The 20,031-nt window shown below is 48.4% G+C and overlaps 1 long non-coding RNA gene across 1 annotated transcript; it reads left to right on the plus strand.

Annotated features, from left to right (window-relative positions):
- The first annotated feature begins 2,272 nt into the window (after nt 1-2,272).
- LOC147971242 (uncharacterized) lies at nt 2,273-17,536 on the plus strand. The gene is made up of 3 exons (XR_015603293.1): nt 2,273-2,509; nt 3,647-3,718; nt 17,249-17,536. It is a non-coding gene; the product is annotated as an uncharacterized LOC147971242 (long non-coding RNA).
- Nucleotides 17,537-20,031: the final 2,495 nt, after the last annotated feature.

A 20,031-nucleotide genomic window follows, 5' to 3' on the forward strand; every position in this document is an offset into this window, starting at 1 on the left:
ATGCCTCCCGTCAAGTGCGTCCTCACGAAGAGAACTACCCAGTTCATGACCTCGAGCTTGCTGCAGTTATGTTTGCACTGAAGCTATGGCAACAGTACCTTCTCGGTAATCGTTGCGAGATCTTCACTGATCATCAGAGTCTGAAGTATTTGTTTACTCAGCCAGATCTGAACCTCCGCCAGCAGCGATGGATGGAAGCTATTGCTGACTACAACTATGGTATATCCTATACCCCTGGTAAGGCTAATGTAATGGCCGATGCCCTAAGCCGTAAGTCTTATTGCAACAATCACATGGTTTTCAAAGCTCAATCCCGCCTTTATGAAGAGCTATGCAAGCTCAACCTTCAACTAGTTCCACAGGGTTCTCTGAATAACCTTGTCTTGGAACCAACTCTTCTAAAAGCAATTAAGTCTGCACAAGCCAAGGATGCTCATGTTGATTTGATGAAAAAGGATCTTGCCTTGGAGAAATCAAGAGATTTCTCACTTGGTGAAGACGGAACCTTGTACTTCAGAGATCGCATGTAGTACCTCGGTTCGAGCTTATGATAGAGAAGGTGATGAAAGAAGCGCATGACACCCCTCTCTCTATTCATCCGAGAAGTACCAAGATGTACTTAGACATTCGTCAGAAATATTGGTGGTCCAAGATGAAGCAAGATATTGCTCGATATATCGAAGAATGTGTCGTTTGTCGTCGCGTCAAAGCAGAACATCAGAAACCGGCTGGACTTCTGCAACCTCTCCCTATTCCTGAATGGAAATGGGATAAGATTCAGATGGACTTTGTCACTGGCCTTCCCAAGTCTCAGAAAGATAACGATGCTATCTTTGTCGTCATCGACCAATTCTCGAAGGTCGCTCACTTTTTGCCAGTCAAGGAGACTATCACTGCTAGTCAATTAGCAAACTTGTAGATCTCCCGAATTGTGTCACTCCACGGCATCCCGAAGGAGATCAGTTCAGACCGTGGCAGTATATTCACTTCGAAGTTCTGCGATAGTTTCCAAGAGGCAACGGGAACTCATATTACCCGGAGCACTGCTTATCATCCCCAATCCCAACGCCAAGTCGAGCGAGTCAATCAAATTCTTGAAGACATGCTTCAAGCTTGTGTTATTTCTTTCGGTAAGAAGTGGGAAGAATCTCTCCCTTATGCGGAGTTCTCTTATAACAACAGCTATCAAGCCAGCTTGAAGATGGCACACTTCGAAGTGCTTTATGGACGTAAGTGCCGAACCCCTCTGAATTGGTCAGAAACTGTTGAACGGACGCTCATTGGTCCAGACATTATTCAACAAGCTGAAGAGTAGGTTCACGTTGTCCGGGATAATCTCAAGGCGGCCCAGTCCCGCCAAAAGAGCAACTATGACCGAAAACACTAGGGTTCAACTTATCAACCTGGTGAACAAGCTTATCTGCGTGTCACTCCTTTGAGAGGCACTCATCGGTTCGGAGTCTAGGGCAAGCTAGCTCTGTGCTACATTTGTCCCTTCCGCATCCTCGCCCGTCGTGGACTGGTGGCTTATAAATTGGAGTTGCCACCTCAGTTCTCTCACGTCCATGATGTCTTCCACGTGTCGCAACTTCGCCGATGCTTAAAGGATCCGGAACGTGAAGTGGATCCGGAATTGATTGAAGTTCAAGATGATCTCACATACAAGGAGCATCCGATCTGCATTCTTGAAGAAGCTGAACGTCGAACACGCCAGAAGGTTACCAAGTTCCTCAAGGTGCAATGGTCAAATCATTCTAAAGATGAAGCCACTTGGGAACGCGAGGATAACCTCCGTGCTGAATACCCCAACCTGTTCCCTTCTACCTCTTAATTCTTGGGACGAGAATTTTTTTTAGAGGAGGAGAGTTGTAACACCCCGGTGTAATGATGCTACAGTAACCCCTGGGGTTAAGTTAATCATTTTGCTAAACAAGTGTTTGATCATCATTGTCTCCTCTCTTTTTCAAATTCCAGTTGAATTCATTTTCAAACTATGAGTGAAATTCAAAAATGCTCAGACATGAAATCTAAAATGTTCATCATGTGGCAAATAATCCCTAACTAATTTTGGTGGTGGAACCAACCTTTTATAAAGTGTTTAAATGCCCTTTAATAAGGAAAACAGAAAAGGTTTTTCGTTTACAAAAATATAAGAAAAGGGGAGAGGCCCCGCCCCTCACTGGGCCTTCGGCCCAGATAATCCCCAGGCCGGCCTAGCCGCGCCTACCTAACCCCCACTCCCTCGCTAACCCTAACCCGGTCGCCCCGTTCCCCCACACCCTCCCCACGCGCCCCCGCTCCCCCATGTTTCCCTCGCTCCTCTGCCCCCCTCGTCCCGATCCAGATCGAGGGGCGGCAACCCCGGCGACCGCGCCCCGCGCCCTCTCACACGCCGAGCCTCAACGCCATCGCTCCTGGCCTCTTCTTCCCTGGCGCCGCACGCCACGGTCGTCGTTGATCCGCCGCCCTCCGACCATCGCCGGCTCCTCGGGCTTTCTCTGCGTTCTTTGTGAGCCCCCACATTCTCCTCTCCCCCCCTTAAACCTTGCCCCCATAGGTAGCCCCGTCGCCGCGTTCGAGAACTAGCCGCCGCCGCGAGACTAGCTCGCGTTCAAGCACACAAGCGTGTTCCTGGGTTCACCAGGGACCCGTGGCTGCCTTCTTTTGTCCTCCCATGCCTCCTACCGCCATCTGCGCCGAAGCCGTGCTCCGCGTATGCCCCTACTCGTCGTCGGTGCCTTTTCTGGCCGTTCCTGACGAGCCACCCCCCCACTCAATGCAGCACTCCACGGCGGGTCGAACACGCCCCGATTCGTCCACCGCAGCCAAGTTCCGACGAGCCACCGGCTATCTCCGCCGCAGATCGGGTCACCAGAGCCAATTCCGATGCCACCGCTGACGTGGCCGGCCCTGGGCCCCTCCTTGGGTCGCTGTAGGTGGGCCCGTGGGTCCTGTTGGCCGCGTTGACCATGGTCAACGGGCTGACTGTGCACCCCCTGCCAATGACGTGTGGGGCCGCCCCCTGAGAACGTTAAAAAAGTATATAATAGAAAATTAACTAATTAATTAAAGAGCCAATTAACTTAATTAACCTGTGTTAGTTAATCTAATAACCTAATTAGTCTATTTAATCTGTTAGGTTAGTAAAGCAGTGTATGACAAGGGGTCTCCACCCCTGTTGACCAGTCAAAGTTTGATTGGTCAACTGGGACTCTTTGGACCCACATGGCAGCCCCTCTGGTACACCTATGTGTACCAGAGCTGGGTGCACCTAGCAATTCACATTTATTTCGAATTAAATAAATTAGATAAATCCTAAAAATAATTTAAATCTTTTAAAAATTAATATAAAATAAACCGTAGCTCGGATGAAAAAACTTTGTACATGAAAGTTGCTTAGAACAACGAGACGAATCCGAATACGCAGTCCGTTCGTCCGCCACATGCCCTTAGCATAGCGAACATGCAACTTTCCCCCTCCGTTTCATCTGTCCGAATGCTTAACTCCCGGAAAACTTTTCGAATGTTATCCCCCTTCGCCGGTATCGCGTAGTACTGCGTAGAACACCCCTAGCACCGCTTTTTGTCTTGCCATGCATGTGTTTGCTCTGTATTTATTGTTTCTTCCCCCTCTTCTCTCCGGTAGACCCCGAGGCCCCTGCTGATGCCCCTGTGATCGACTACGTCAACGACGACCCCTCCTTGCCAGAGCAATCAGGCAAGCAACCCCCCCTTGAGCATTCCAATATCGCCCATTTCTTTCTCTCTCATGCTTGCATTAGAACTGCTACTGCTTTCTGTATGATCCTACTTTGATGCATAGCCTGTTTTTGTTACCTGCTTATTGTTACCTTACCTGCTTATCCTAAACTGCTTAGTATAGGTTGGTTACAGATCCATCAGTGACCCCACCTTGTCCCAGTTGCCTCGCTTTATGTTTGATGACTCGATCAACGTGATCGACGTCCGGGCCCCGACACCGCACATCACCCCCAATGACTCTGCAGAGTTACCATCGAGTGTCCAGGGTGGATGTGACGCCCCCGATTTAATCGTACACTATCATACACGCAAACGTGTACGATTAAGATCAGGGACTCACGGGAAGATATCACAACACAACTCTACAAATAAAATAAGTCATACAAGCATCATATTACAAGCCAGGGGCCTCGAGGGCTCGAATACAAGAGCTCGATCATAGACGAGTCAGCGGAAGCAACAAAATCTGAGCACAGACATAAGTTAATCAAGTTTGCCTTAAGAAGGCTAGCACAAACTGGGATACGGATCGAAAGAGGCGCCGGCCTCCTGCCTGGGATCCTCCTAACTACTCCTGCTCATCGTCAGCGGGCACCACGTAGTAGTAGGCACCTCCGGTGTAGTAGGAGTCGTCGTCGACGGTGGCGTCTGGCTCCTGGACTCCAACATCTGGTTGCGACAACCAGGTAGAAGGGATAGAGGGAAAAGAAGGAGAAAGCAACCGTGAGTACTCATCCAAAGTACTCGTAAGCAAGGAGCTACACTACATATGCATGGGTAAATGTGTAAAGGGCCATATCGGTGGACTGAACTGCAGAAGGCCAGAATAAGAGGGGGGATAGCTAATCCTTTCGAAGACTACGCTTCTGGCAGCCTCCGTCTTGCAGCATGTAGAAGGGAGTAGACTGAAGACCTCCAAGTAGCATCGCATAGCATAATCCTAACCGATGATCCTCCCCTCGTCGCCCTGTGAGAGAGCGACCACCGGTTGTATCTGGCACTTGGAAGGGTGTGTTTTATTAAGTATCCGGTTCTAGTTGTCATAAGGTCAAGATACAACTCCAAGTCGTCCTGTTACCGAAGATCACGGCTATTCGAATAGATTAACTTCCCTGCAGGGGTGCACCACATTCCCCAACACGCTTGATCCCATTTGGCCGGACACACTTTCCTGGGTCATGCCCGGCCTCGGAAGATCAACACGTCGCAGCCCCACCTAGACCAACAGAGAGGTCAGCACGCCGGTCTAAACCTAAGCGCCCAGGGGTCTGGGCCCATCGCCCTTAGCACACCTGCACGTTGCGAACGCGGCCGAAAGCAGACCTAGCCTAGTGGCCTTCCAGTCCAATCCGGCGCGCGCCACTCAGTCGCTGACGTCACGAAGGCTTCGGCTGATACCACGACGCCGGGATACCCATAACTACTCCCGCGTAGATGGTTAGTGCGTATAGACCAAATGGCCAGACTCAGATCAAATACCCAGATCTCGTTAAGCGTGTTAAGTATCCGCGAACGTCGACCAGGGCCAGGCCCACCTCTCTCCTAGGTGGTCGGAACCTGCCCTGTCGCTCCGCCTCAAAGATCCACTCGCGGGTGCTCCTCAAGCCGACCCGTCTTTAATCACCACATGTATCATGTATAAAGTATATAGTATATACCCGTGATCAACTCCCGAGTGATCACGGCCCGATAGTATAGCATGGCAGACGGACAAGGATGTAGGGCCACTGATGATAAACTAGCATCCTATACTAAGCATTAGGATTGCAGGTAAAGGTAACAACAGTAGTAGCAAGGACAGGCTATGCATCAGTATAGGATTAACGGGAAGCAGTAACATGCTACGCTACTCTAATGCAAGCAGTATAGAGAAGAGTAGGCGATATCTGGTGATCAAAGGGGGGGCTTGCCTGGTTGCTCTGGCAAGAGAGAGGGGTCGTCAACACCGTAGTCGTACTGGGTAGCAGCGGCGTCGGTCTCGGTGTCTATCGAGAGAAGAGGGGGGAGAAACAATAAATATATAAGCAAGCATATGCGTAGTGATGCATGACATGACAAGTAACGGCGTTAGAGGTGCCCTAACGCGGTAGTAGGTGATACCGGTGAAGGGGGATAACATCCGGGAAAGTATCCCCGGTGTTTCGCGTTTTCGGACCGGTGAACCGAAGGGGGAAAGTTGCGAGTTCGATAGGTTAGGGATGCGTGGCGGACGAACGGGCTGCGAATCCGAATTCGTCTCGTCGTTCTGAGCAACTTTCATGTATAAAACTTTTTCATCCGAGTTACGGATTATTTTCTATTAATTTTAAAAGATTTAAATCATTTTCAGGATTTATTTAATTAATTTAATACAACATTATCCAGAACAGTGCATGCTGACGTCAGCATGACATCAGCATGACATCAGCAGTCAACAGGGGTGTTGACTAGTCAAATTGACGTGTGGGTCCCGTTCGTCATTGACTGATTAGGCTAATTAGCAGTTAATTAAGTTAACTACTGTTTAATTAAACTAATTAGTTATTTAGGTTAATCTAATTATGATTAATTAACTTAATTAATCCCTTAATTAGTTAATTAATTTAATTATTATTATTTATTTTATTATTTTATTATTATTGTTTTTTTTCTTCCTTTTCTTTAATAAAACGTTCCAGGGTGGGGCCCCTTGTCATAGGCCCCTAGGCCTAACGGGTGCATGGGCGCACGGGCGCCCGATCCGGATGGAGCCCCAGTGGGCGCGGGCGCTGGAAGTGGCCGCCGGCTCGGCAGTGGCCCGTGGGGCTGGAGGCGGGGCAGCACGGTGGAGCGGTGGCGGCGAGGCCGGGCCGCGGCGACTACAGGAATCCAGGGGCGCGGGCACCGGACACAGCCGCGGGGGCGACGGCCACGGCGTGAGCGGGCAGGGGTGGTCGCGGTGAGCGCACGGAGAGCGCGGGGTTGCGGGCGCGACGAGTGGGATGGCGAGGCGTGCACGGGGCGCACGCACGCGGTGGCCGCAGCGACGAGCGCCGGGCGCGCGCGGTGGTGCGTCGAGCAGGGGAGGCCGGTGCGGGTGACGATGGGGAGGGGAAGCGGTGAGGCGCGCGGCCCAGGCGCGGCGCGGGGAAGGTGGCCGCGGCCCCGGGTTGGCAGCGGGGCGCTGGATGCGCGAGCGGCGGGAACGTGGAGAGAGGGAGAGGCCGGGGCCTCACCGTACGGTGTAGGGGAGTGGCAGCGGGTCGAGGAGGCGGAAGTCGAGGACGTCGCGGCGGAGGGGAAGCAGGCCGGCGGGTTGGCGTCTTGGTGTGGGGCGGGGTCGGCGAGCTCCGAGGCGCCCGCGTGCGGTCGTCGCGGCGAGCGAGGGTGACGGGGTCGGAGACGGGTGGCGCCGGCTTCAGGTTGGGGGGGGGAGGGTCGCGCGAGGAGAGGGGGGGCGAGAAGGCAACGGCGACGGAGATCCGGGGCGGTAGCGTCGCGAGGTGGGGGGAGCAGGCTCGTCCCCGATCCAGATCGGATCGGGAAGGGGAGAAGAGGGAGTGGCGGCGTGGGGGGGATTAGGGTTAGTGGGGGTGGGGTGGCCTAATAGGCCTGGGGAGGTGCGGGGTGGGCCGGCTGGGCCGGCGTGGTCGGCTGAGCCGACTGGGCCAAGGGGCCCAGTGGGGGGGGGCTTGTGGCCTGCTGGGCCGAAGCCCAGGGGCAAGGGGGGGGGGGTTCTCCTTTTCTTTTTTTTGTCTTGTTTTCTGTTTTCTTTATTATATCTTTATTTCTTTATTTTAGTTGCATTTTAATTTAGTAAAATATACACTTAGTATCTAATTCAGTATTTTGACTTAGTCCATAGTCACAAAAAGTCTAGACCCCAAATAACTTAGTTTGACATTTTATTAATCATAAAAGTTATTCAAATAATCATTTTTACTACTGTTTTATTCATCTCATAGTATTTAAACATTTTATAAATGTGTGGTTTTTCCCCAATAATTATCTATGCAATATTTGGTTCACTCCGAACATTTTAGTTTTAATATTTGAAAACTTTTATTGTTTGCCTATTTTTGAATTTGAATTTTGAACCGGTTTTTGAACTAACTAGGGATTAGCAGCAGTAACTGAGGTGACGTGGCATCATTAGCGGAGGTTCACTGTAGCTTAATTATCCGGGCGTCACAATTCTCCTCCACTACAAGAAATCTCGTCCCGAGATTTAAGAGGGGAGTAAGGGGAAAGTTCTGGTTACGATATGTTAACGGATCTTCTCGAAGAAGTTAATCCCTTCCGTTGATGTCTTCAATTCTTTATTCCAATGCATCGTGATGAAGTTGTCGTCCTTTCTTCGGGAACTCCATCGTACTTACGAATAGGTAAGGGGCAGCCCTACCAGGATAGGATGTTATAAGGGAGAATCATCTAGGGATATCCCAAGAATGAACATATGATTATCTCTCGAGTTGAACAAATGAAACACATCGAGAGCAAAGTAAGACGGTGCAATAAGAAGTTTCAAGCGGATAGGCAATCGTTCATTGCCTGAAACAGAGTGTGAAAGGGGTTCAGAGTAACATGAATAAGTATTACCAGAATAGATCACTAGCTAGGAACGTGGCTTATGAATTGCATACCAAGCCACGCGCGAGGGACAACTTTGAAAACAAGGAGAGTCAGGTTTGGATCCTGTGGGACTGGTGGGTTATGGGCCCACCACGTGGGTTAAAAGTAGGAAGGGCGGTAACGCCTTGCACGATCGTGTAAGAAAGGCATGTCAGAGCTTAGCCTGTCAGTTATGTTGGCAACATCGTTCGTACCAAGGGCGAGGGACGAAGAGATCCTTTTTCCCGCTCGTTGAACGAGGCGGACCAATAGGCAAAGTTCTCGTCCATCGGTGGCTAACGGAATGTCATCAACAATAGTAACAGGGTCTTGCTGACAGAACTGTACACCGAGGGGTTTACGTAAGTAGGAGAATATTACTGCTTAGATCATATAGATCACAAGAAAGGTTAAACAGCCCAATGAAAAGGAAAATGTGATCATCGGATTAAACAACAATGGAAAGGATAATGTGTTTAAACACATATTTCAGGGGTATAACCTTCCCAAGGACAAGCAGTGCATGATATCCATGACAGGATAGAAAGTAGAAAACCATTTAGGTAATGGGAGAGGAATTTCATGACATTACCCATACAACGGTGTTTGGATAATTGAGCAGGAAAAATTTAGCATTGGGCTTCAAATGCTCTTGTGGAAAATCGGAGTACCATAGACATGCTTCGAGATAGCATTGACATAGTCTTCAAGCAAAGGTCGTACTTTGGATACACCAAGGATTCATCAGGAACAACTTATAGAATAAGTCTTGCAATTTCCTCATGGAAGAATGGATAACCTTGCTAATAAGAAAACTATAACAGTAGGTCCTCCGGCCAGGTGTGCTGGCATGACATCACCTTACCAGGTCATATGAGGATCAATGTTATAACTCTTGAAAGTATGTTCCAACCATCATATCTGACCGAGATTCAGATCTGATCGGTGTTAGGAAACCTCAGACTCAAGATGCCTGAGAAGAAAAGGTGCAAGACAAATTGACGAGACGACATTGTAAGATTCTCGGGAATTGAACTGTGGAAGCAAGTTCCGAATCATGAGTTCATTATTAAATCAAGGATAGAATGAGGAGGTGGCTGATGGAATCAGCGACAATTCATCAAGATTAACAAAAGATGGATTTCCACAATTAAGTGAACAAGGAGATAACATTTGACAGATCAAATGATATAAGGAAGTATGCTCACGGAAAACATACACAATTAAACATTGGTTGAAAGGTGCGCCCAAAATATGGGTTGGGTTGCACGACCAATGTCAGAATGGTGATTCAATAATCAATAGTCTAAGAACGAACGGCCGACCATTAACTTCAAAGCAAAAGGGTTGCTAGAAGTGCAGAATCCAAACAACACCGTTCACTTGTTGGTACCCCGGTTGGAATCAACGCGAGGACCAAGAAAGAATGGTGATGATGAGAAGTATCACTATACCAAGAATTCTTAAGAGGTGGTGAAATTATCACAACATTCTTGACATAAAAGATGGTAATACTCCAAGGTAAAGGAGAACAAATGCTGGATAGCAAGGATCTCAAGGTATAACACAAAACACGAACAAGTTTGTGTTGAACGGAAGGCAATCGAGTGGTCGATGATAACACAAATCATCGAGGGCAAGGATGGTATTTCTCATCAGGAATTCAATTGATATCCTTGAGGAGCTCGAAATGTTGATGATGATCATGACAATTTCTGTCAAGAGGTTTCATGGAGATGTAATCGGTCAGCGATGACATCAAGTCAAACGAATGATGAAGCGAAAGGTTATTGGAACCATGGGTACGACACAAACTTGAAATCAAGTTTGTTGTTTGAGGTGAAACCATAAGACAAGGAAGATCGACGTAAGCTTAGCCCATCGTCGAAATTGTGCTCCAAAAAGAAGGACCAGGTAGCACAGTTAAAATTTGGCACGATAAAGATATAGCCGAGTAGGCTCGGAATGACGAGATCGAGTTCAGACTCGTAAGTAATGAAGGTTACCAAGAGTTGTTGAATCGTAGTGCGGACTCAATTCAGTTGTCGGTGTCCTTGTGGGGTTCTAACAACTGAGAACCCGTTGGAAAAATGGAATCGGCAAGAATATTAGTTGATGAAGAACTCATAAGAAGTTGTGTATCCCGTGGTACCCTCGAGATACCAGGGGGGTAATACTCGACGGCAGATCAAAGTAGAGGTTGGACTGGGGTATTGCTCTGCAGAAGACAAGTGCTTAAACTTGCACGAGAAACGGTACCTAAAAGAGAACATGGTCGAAACCACGATTGTAAAAGGCCAGATCCCAGATATAATATGAACTTATACCAAGGAAGTAATTAATTTAAGAGAAGCTTTAATGATAAGATCTACATCGCGTCCATGGGCATGAACACAAAGCTCAAGGTCGACTCCCACTTCTTCAATGCATAACCTTACATTTACCTCCCCTTTTCGAAGTTGTAGTGCTGAAAAGTTATCTGACGAAGCATCAGCAGGGTATAACCCGCATAACTTTCGAGGTCACACAAATTAAGGAAGGCATAGGTTCAACCCGTCAGGGTATCGTGGAAACATATACCGCAAGCTTTGAGAGTAAATATTACCAGCTCGAAAGCAGAGCATGGTTGGCAAAAGGAGAGGATACAAATTACCAAAGGCATTATGTATCGGAGAAAGAACTCACAAGGGGATTAATTATGGACGCTGTCGGTAGATAACCCGGCAATGGGTATGGCGGTCCACAACGAGGCTGATGTGAGTATCGGTACTCAATCAAAGGAAGAAGGAATGCCAAGGCATCGGATTATAGAAACAACTGACTAATTCAAAGCTTAATGCAAAGAAATTTTATGATTCCCAAATCAAGGGATCAGAAGCAACCGTTCTGATCAAAAATGAATAAGTTCAATAGACTTAGAAGCATAAACGACCAAGGCATTGATTGGTCAAGAACCAACTCATATCCAAATGACGTCTGAGCCGGAAGGATGAATCCTAGGATTCGACTGAGGAATGCGGGCATCCTCAACATATTGAATCAACGGACTTAAAATGATAAAGACAAGGGAGGCCAATAAGATTACGAAACTTATCAGATTAACCACAATTTAAGAAACCGAGAATTTCAAGAGCAATAGGCTGCTCGGGATTTTCGGAAGATCGAATAGTATTTCGAAGACCATTGTGAAACACATGAACAACTAGGGGATGAGCGGATACTCGATAAGTGCGAGAATTTTCCATAGGGGTATTCAGGTGACAAATAACTGCAAGGCAGTAAGCTTAAAGGATTATCGAAACATCGACGAGTAATTCGGGGTATCTTGTAATAACAAGACAACTGGGGATGAATGTAAGAATAACAACTGCAAGTAGTTATCCATAAGGGTTGATGGTGGAAGGGGAATTGCAAACGCGATGAACACAAGTTCTCGAGTTAACAGCGGAGAGTGTCTTCAGGGTCTTCACGTGCAGCAGACGATCATCAGTAATATGGGGCTCTCCGGGTGAAAGTGATAACGAGATCCTAATGTTAGATTTAGCAAAATTCATTTAACCCGAGTAGAAGAGAGCTCAGAGTCCCAGAGTAAGGATCGAGGAGTAAAAGATCCTAATACCACCCAGATGGCGACGTGGACCCGTAAGGCACACAGCCATGTTAGTAGAAGTTTTGCAATGTCTAGACTCGACTTCGGCCAAGGAGTGTGGAAGGGGGAATTCCTACAGGCAGTCGGCTCTGATACCAACTTGTGACGCCCCCGATTTAATCGTACACTAATCATACACGCAAACGTGTACGATCAAGATCAGGGACTCACGGGAAGATATCACAACACAACTCTACAAATAAAATAAGTCATACAAGCATCATATTACAAGCCAGGGGCCTCGAGGGCTCGAATACAAGAGCTCGATCATAGACGAGTCAGCGGAAGCAACAAAATCTGAGCACAGACATAAGTTAATCAAGTTTGCCTTAAGAAGGCTAGCACAAACTGGGATACGGATCGAAAGAGGCGCCGGCCTCCTGCCTGGGATCCTCCTAACTACTCCTGCTCGTCGTCAGCGGGCACCACGTAGTAGTAGGCACCTCCGGTGTAGTAGGAGTCGTCATCGACGGTGGCGTCTGGCTCCTGGACTCCAACATCTGGTTGCGACAACCAGGTAGAAGGGATAGAGGGAAAAGAAGGAGAAAGCAACCGTGAGTACTCATCCAAAGTACTCGCAAGCAAGGAGCTACACTACATATGCATGGGTAAATGTGTAAAGGGCCATATCGGTGGACTGAACTGCAGAAGGCCAGAATAAGAGGGGGGATAGCTAATCCTTTTGAAGACTACGCTTCTGGCAGCCTCCGTCTTGCAGCATGTAGACGGGAGTAGACTGAAGACCTCCAAGTAGCATCGCATAGCATAATCCTAATCGATGATCCTCCCCTCGTCGCCCTGTGAGAGAGCGACCACCGGTTGTATCTGGCACTTGGAAGGGTGTGTTTTATTAAGTATCCGGTTCTAGTTGTCATAAGGTCAAGATACAACTCCAAGTCGTCCTGTTTACCGAAGATCACGGCTATTCGAATAGATTAACTTCCCTGCAGGGGTGCACCACATTCCCCAACACGCTTGATCCCATTTGGCCGGACACACTTTCCTGGGTCATGCCTGGCCTCGGAAGATCAACACGTCGCAGCCCCACCTAGACCAACAGAGAGGTCAGCACGCCAGTCTAAACCTAAGCGCCCAGGGGTCTGGGCCCATCGCCCTTAGCACACCTGCACGTTGCGAACGCGGCCGAAAGCAGACCTAGCCTAGTGGCCTTCCAGTCCAATCCGGCGCGCGCCACTCAGTCGCTGACGTCACGAAGGCTTCGGCTGATACCACGACGCCGGGATACCCATAACTACTCCCGCGTAGATGGTTAGTGCGTATAGACCAAATGGCCAGACTCAGATCAAATACCCAGATCTCGTTAAGCGTGTTAAGTATCCGCGAACATCGACCAGGGCCAGGCCCACCTCTCTCCTAGGTGGTCGGAACCTGCCCTGTCGCTCCGCCTCAAAGATCCACTCGCGGGTGCTCCTCAAGCCGACCCGTCTTTAATCACCACATGTATCATATATAAAGTATATAGTATATACACGTGATCAACTCCCGAGTGATCACGGCCCGATAGTATAGCATGGCAGACGGACAAGGATGTAGGGCCACTGATGATAAACTAGCATCCTATACTAAGCATTAGGATTGCAGGTAAAGGTAACAACAGTAGTAGCAAGGACAGGCTATGCATCAGTATAGGATTAACGGGAAGCAGTAACATGCTACGCTACTCTAATGCAAGCAGTATAGAGAAGAGTAGGCGATATCTGGTGATCAAAGGGGGGGCTTGCCTGGTTGCTCTGGCAAGAGAGAGGGGTCGTCAACACCGTAGTCGTACTGGGTAGCAGCGGCGTCGGTCTCGGTGTCTATCGAGAGAAGAGGGGGGAGAAACAATAAATATATAAGCAAGCATATGCGTAGTGATGCATGACATGACAAGTAACGGCGTTAGAGGTGCCCTAACGCGGTAGTAGGTGATACCGGTGAAGGGGGATAACATCCGGGAAAGTATCCCCGGTGTTTCGCGTTTTCGGACCGGTGAACCGAAGGGGGAAAGTTGCGAGTTCGATAGGTTAGGGATGCGTGGCGGACGAACGGGTTGCGTATCCGAATTCGTCTCGTCGTTCTGAGCAACTTTCATGTATAAAACTTTTTCATCCGAGTTACGGATTATTTTCTATTAATTTTAAAATATTTAAATCATTTTCAGGATTTATTTAATTAATTTAATACAACATTATCCAGAGCAGTGCATGCTGACGTCAGCATGACATCAGCAGTCAACAGGGGTGTTGACTAGTCAAACTGACGTGTGGGTCCCGTTCGTCATTGACTGATTAGGCTAATTAGCAGTTAATTAAGTTAACTACTGTTTAATTAAACTAATTAGTGTTTAATTAAACTAATTAGTTATTTAGGTTAATCTAATTATGATTAATTAACTTAATTAATCCCTTAATTAGTTAATTAATTTAATTATTATTATTTATTTTATTATTTTATTATTATTGTTTTTTTTCTTCCTTTTTTTTAATAAAACGTTCTAGGGTGGGGCCCCTTGTCATAGGCCCCTAGGCCTAACGGGTGCATGGGCGCACGGGCGCCCGATCCGGATGGAGCCCCAGTGGGCGCGGGCGCTGGAAGTGGCCGCCGGCTCGGCAGTGGCCCGTGGGGCTGGAGGCGGGGCAGCACGGTGGAGCGGTGGCGGCGAGGCCGGGCCGCGGCGACTACAGGAATCCAGGGGCGCGGGCACCGGACACAGCCGCGGGGGCGACGGCCACGGCGTGAGCGGGCAGGGGTGGTCGCGGTGAGCGCACGGAGAGCGCGGGGTTGCGGGCGCGACGAGTGGGATGGCGAGGCGTGCACGGGGCGCACGCGCGCGGTGGCCGCGGCGACGAGCGCCGGGCGCGCGCGGTGGTGCGTCGAGCAGGGGAGGCCGGTGCGGGTGGCGACGGGGAGGGGAAGCGGTGAGGCGCGCGGCCCAGGCGCGGCGCGGGGAAGGTGGCCGCGGCCCCGGGTTGGCAGCGGGGCGCTGGATGCGCGAGCGGCGGGAACGGGGAGAGAGGAGAGGCCGGGGCCTCACCGTACGGTGTAGGGGAGTGGCAGCGGGTCGAGGAGGCGGAAGTCGAGGACGTCGCGGCGGAGGGGAAGCAGGCCGGCGGGGTGGCGTCTTGGTGTGGGGCGGGGTCGGCGAGCTCCGAGGCGCCCGCGTGCGGTCGTCGCGGCGAGCGAGGGTGACGGGGTCGGAGACGGGTGGCGCCGGCTTCAGGTTGGGGGCGGGAGGGTCGCGCGAGGAGAGGGGGGGCGAGAAGGCAACGGCGACGGAGATCCGGGGCGGTGGCGTCGCGAGGTGGGGGGAGCAGGTCGTCCCCGATCCAGATCGGATCGGGAAGGGGAGAAGAGGGAGTGGCGGCGGGGGGGGGGGGGGGATTAGGGTTAGTGGGGGTGGGGTGGCCTAATAGGCCTGGGGAGGTGCGGGGTGGGCCGGCTGGGCCGGCGTGGTCGGCTGAGCCGACTGGGCCAAGGGGCCCAGTGGTGGGGGGGGGGGCTTGTGGCCTGCTGGGCCGAAGCCCAGGGGCAAGGGGGGGGGTTCTCCTTTTCTTTTTTTGTCTTGTTTTCTGTTTTCTTTATTATATCTTTATTTCTTTATTTTAGTTGCATTTTAATTTAGTAAAATATACACTTAGTATCTAATTCAGTATTTTGACTTAGTCCATAGTCACAAAAAGTCTAGACCCCAAATAACTTAGTTTGACATTTTATTAATCATAAAAGTTATTCAAATAATCATTTTTACTACTGTTTTATTCATCTCATAGTATTTAAACATTTTATAAATGTGTGGTTTTTCCCCAATAATTATCTATGCAATATTTGGTTCACTCCGAACATTTTAGTTTTAATATTTGAAAACTTTTATTGTTTGCCTATTTTTCAATTTGAATTTTGAACCGGTTTTTGAACTAACTAGGGATTAGCAGCAGTAACTGAGGTGACGTGGCATCATTAGCGGAGGTTCACTGTAGCTTAATATCCGGGCGTCACAGTGGAACCTCATACATCACTCCTGATGAGATCTCTGTAGTGTAGCTATTCGGTCGTGGTCATCGAGGGTGATTTCCTCCTTAACCACTTCTGATACAGCTCTGTCGTGTAGCCCCTCAAGTGTGAACCTCGAGGGTGGATCCTCTTACGTTCACCTTGATGATTACATCGAGTGGAATTCACTGGGGGTGATTCCTCGGGTTTTCCCCTTGATGTTTGGACATACGAATACTTGGACTTTACAACTGTTACTTGGAAAGGCGGGTCGACCTTCAGGGGTACCCGTGAGTGATGTGGAGACGAGTTGACCTGGAGGGTACCCGAGAGTTAAACACGAGGCGCGGCTGGGCATTCTCAGCCCTCGCCGCAAGTACTCGAGACGGGGCGACGGGGTCACATCTTTCGCGATCTCTGCTCGTGACCGCACTACCAACACACTAACGGTTTGGATATTTAATCCGAGGGGCCTCTGGCCTGATAGCACTAACCATCACGTGGGCATAGTATGGGCGTTCTGCGTCATATACATCAGCCGAAGCTTAATAGACGTCAGCGACTGAGCGGCGCGCGCCGGGTTGGACTACGTAAGCTCCTGCCTTGTTGAAGGAGGTAGCTAGGTCTGCTCACTGGCCGTGTACGCAACGTGCAGGAGTTCCCGGGGAGATGACCCATGACCCCTGGGGGCATAGGTTTAGTCCGGCGTGCTGGCCTCTCTATTAAGCCTAGGTCGGGTTACGGCGTATTGTTTGGCCGAGGCCAGGCATGACCCAGGAAAGTGTGTCCGGCCGGAGTTAATCGAGCGTGGTGGGTAAGTTGGTGCACCCCTGTAGGGAAGAAAACATCTATTGATAGCCTGTCCTACGGTAACGGACACTTAGAGTTGTATCCCGGTCGATACAGCTAGAACTGGATACTTGTGATGAGAAATGGATATGAGAAATGGATAGTATGGCTGTGGGATTGCTTTCTCGCAGGGAGTCGAGAAAGGATCTCTGGCCGAGGTTGATAACACTACTACTTTACATTATGTTGATCTATGCTTTTCTATATGCTGCAAGATGCTTGAAGATGCTTGAAGATGCTAGTCTTCGATAGGTTAGGCTTTCCCCTGCTTTTCTGGCATTCTGCAGTTTAGTCCACAGATACAACCCATTCCTTTGATACAGATGCATACTTAGTTTAGATCTGATGTAAGTCTTGCGAGTACTTTGGATGAGTACTCACGGTTGCTTTGCTACTTATTTTTCCCCCATACCTGATTGTTGTGACCAGATGACGGATCACAGAAGCCAGACGACACCACTGATGACTACTGCTACCCTGAGGGTGCCTACTACTATGTGACGACCGCTGACGACTTGGAGTAGTTAGGAGGCTCCCAGGAAGGAGGCCTTGCCTTTTCGATCGATGTTGTTTTTGTGCTAGCCTTCTTAAGGCAAACTTGTCTAACTTATGTCTATACTCAGATATTGTTGCTTCCGCTGACTCTTGTGTATTCGAGCTTATGTATTCGAGCCCTCGAGGCCCCTGGCTTGTAATATAAAGCTTGTATTATTTTAATTTGTGTCTAGAGTTGTGTTGTGATATCTCCCCGTGAGTCCTTGATCTTGATCGTACACATTTGCGTGTATGATTAGTATACGATTGAATCGAGGGTGTCACACCAGTCTAGATCCCGCCAGGAGTAACGACCACTGGCGGATGTGGCCTGGGCATTACACCTTACCCTCCAAAAATAAAGGGAATACCTTCTTGTTAACTCCATCAATAAAGGGAATACCTTCTTGTTAACTCCATCCTCGGATACATCTGCAAGCTTAAACAATCCACAAATTTCAATCAAGATGTCCCGTTCCATCTCCTGCATAAGGATTAACTAATAGTTTCTCTAACATACCCAAAGGAATCTTATAAAAATATTTTCAGTAGGTTGAGGAGCAACTCTTTGTGCTTCCGGTCGAGGTGAAGATACCCCGAACAAACCCATTAAAGGATTACTTTCCATTGTGACAAGTAACATTAAATTTCAGCACGTAATATAAATGTTTCCTCACCAAACTCAACTTACCAAAGGCACATCACTCCGTGGCAATGGCGCCAGAAAAGAGTCTTGATGACCCACAAGTATAGGGGATCAATCGTAGTCCTATCAATAAGTAGGAGTGTCGAACCCAACGAAGAGCGGATGGAAATGTCAAGCGGTTTTCAGCAAGGTATTTTCTGCAAGCACTGAAATTGTCGGTAACAGATACTTTGATAGCAAGATAATTCGTAACAAGTGACAAGTAGCAATAGTAACAAAGGTGCAACTAGGTAGCCCAAAACTTTTTATAGCAAAGGACATGCCTAAACTTTCTCTTATAGCAAGCAAAGTGTTCTTGAGGACGCATGTGAATTCATTTAGTCACTTTCATCATGTTTGTTTGATTCACGTTCGCTACTTTGATAATTTGATATGTGGGTGGACCGGTGCTTGGGTGCTATTCTTACTTGAACAAGCCTCCCACTTATGATTACCCCGTCTCGCAAGCATCCACAACTAGGAAATAACAATCAAGATAAATCTAACCATAGCATGAAACATATGGATCCAAATCAGCCCCTTACGGAATAGCGCATAAACTAGGGTTTAAGCTTCTGTCAATCTAGCAACCCATCATCTAATTACTACTCCACAATGTCTTCCCTTAGGCCAAAGTATGGTGAAGTGTCATGTAGTTGACATTCACATGACACCACTACAGGAAGCAACAACATACATATCATCAAGATACCGAACGAATACCAAATTCACATGATTACTTATAACCAGACTTCTCCCATGTCCTCAAGAACAAAAGTAACTACTCACAAATCATATTCATGTTCAAAATCAGAGGGGTAATGAATATCATTAAGGATCTGAACATATATATTTTTCATCAAATAAACTAACTAGCATCAACTACAGGATGTAATCAACACTACTAGCAACCCACAGGTACCAATCTGAGGTTTTGAGACAAAGAATGAATACAAAACATGAACTAGGGTTTGATATGAGATGGTGTTGGTGAAGATGTTGATAAAGATTGGTCCTCCCATGTTGATAGGATCGTTGGTGATGTCGATGGCTTCGATTTCCCCCTCCCGGAGGGAAGTTTCCCTAGCGGAATCGCTCTATCGGAGAGCGAAAGTGCTCCTGCCCAGGTTCCACCTTGAGACGGTGACGTTTCATCCTGGAACCTTCCTCTTGATTTTTTATTCTAGGTCAAATGGCATTATATAGCAGAAGATAGGCCTTGGAGGCTTGCTAGGGGCGCCACAAGTCCAGGGGGAGCATCCTGGGGGGTAGGGCGTGCCCCCGGGCTTGTGGCTGCGTGGTGGGTCCCCTGTTGATGTTTCTTTCGCCAATAATTTTTATATATTACAAAATAATTCTCTGTCAATTTTCAGGTCATTTGGAGATGTTCAAAATAGGTATCTCTAATATAGCCCTTTCCGGTCCAGAATTCCAGCTGCCGGCAATCTCCCTCTTCATGTGAAACTTGCAAAATAAGAGAGAAAAGGCATAAGAATTGTATCATAAAGTGAAATAACAGTCCAAATTGCAATAAATATCAATAGGAAACACATGATGCAAAATGGACGTATCACGTCACCTTGTGCCATTCCAACTCGGATCGTGCCTTCAATAGCTCGGCATGAAGCATAGTCAAGGCCTCTTCGATCGCTGCACAAAATAACATTTCATTACGATCCTCGATCGTTCTAAGCACGGTACATGGTATTTATTAATTACCTTGTGACTACCTCATATTTTCCTCTATCATACTCACGTCCTCCTCTAACTGCGTCAGCTAGCAGTTTAGAACCTTCGGATTTTGTATATTGGAGGCTGAGCAAGAAATGGAATCATGCGTGTCACAATACACTACTTGCAGTCGGAGGAACGATTTGACACTCTAGATGTTTGTTGTTATTCAAAAACTTGGGGGTTGCGGCAAAATCCAAATTGAAAAGGTTTCGACCCTCAAGCCAGTTTTGTCAAAACTAACTTAAGGCTTGGGGGATAC

This window comes from Triticum urartu, chromosome 5A (genome assembly GCF_056163025.1).
Source record: "Triticum urartu cultivar PI428250 chromosome 5A, HENAU_Tu73, whole genome shotgun sequence".
Classification (NCBI taxonomy): domain Eukaryota; kingdom Viridiplantae; phylum Streptophyta; class Magnoliopsida; order Poales; family Poaceae; genus Triticum; species Triticum urartu.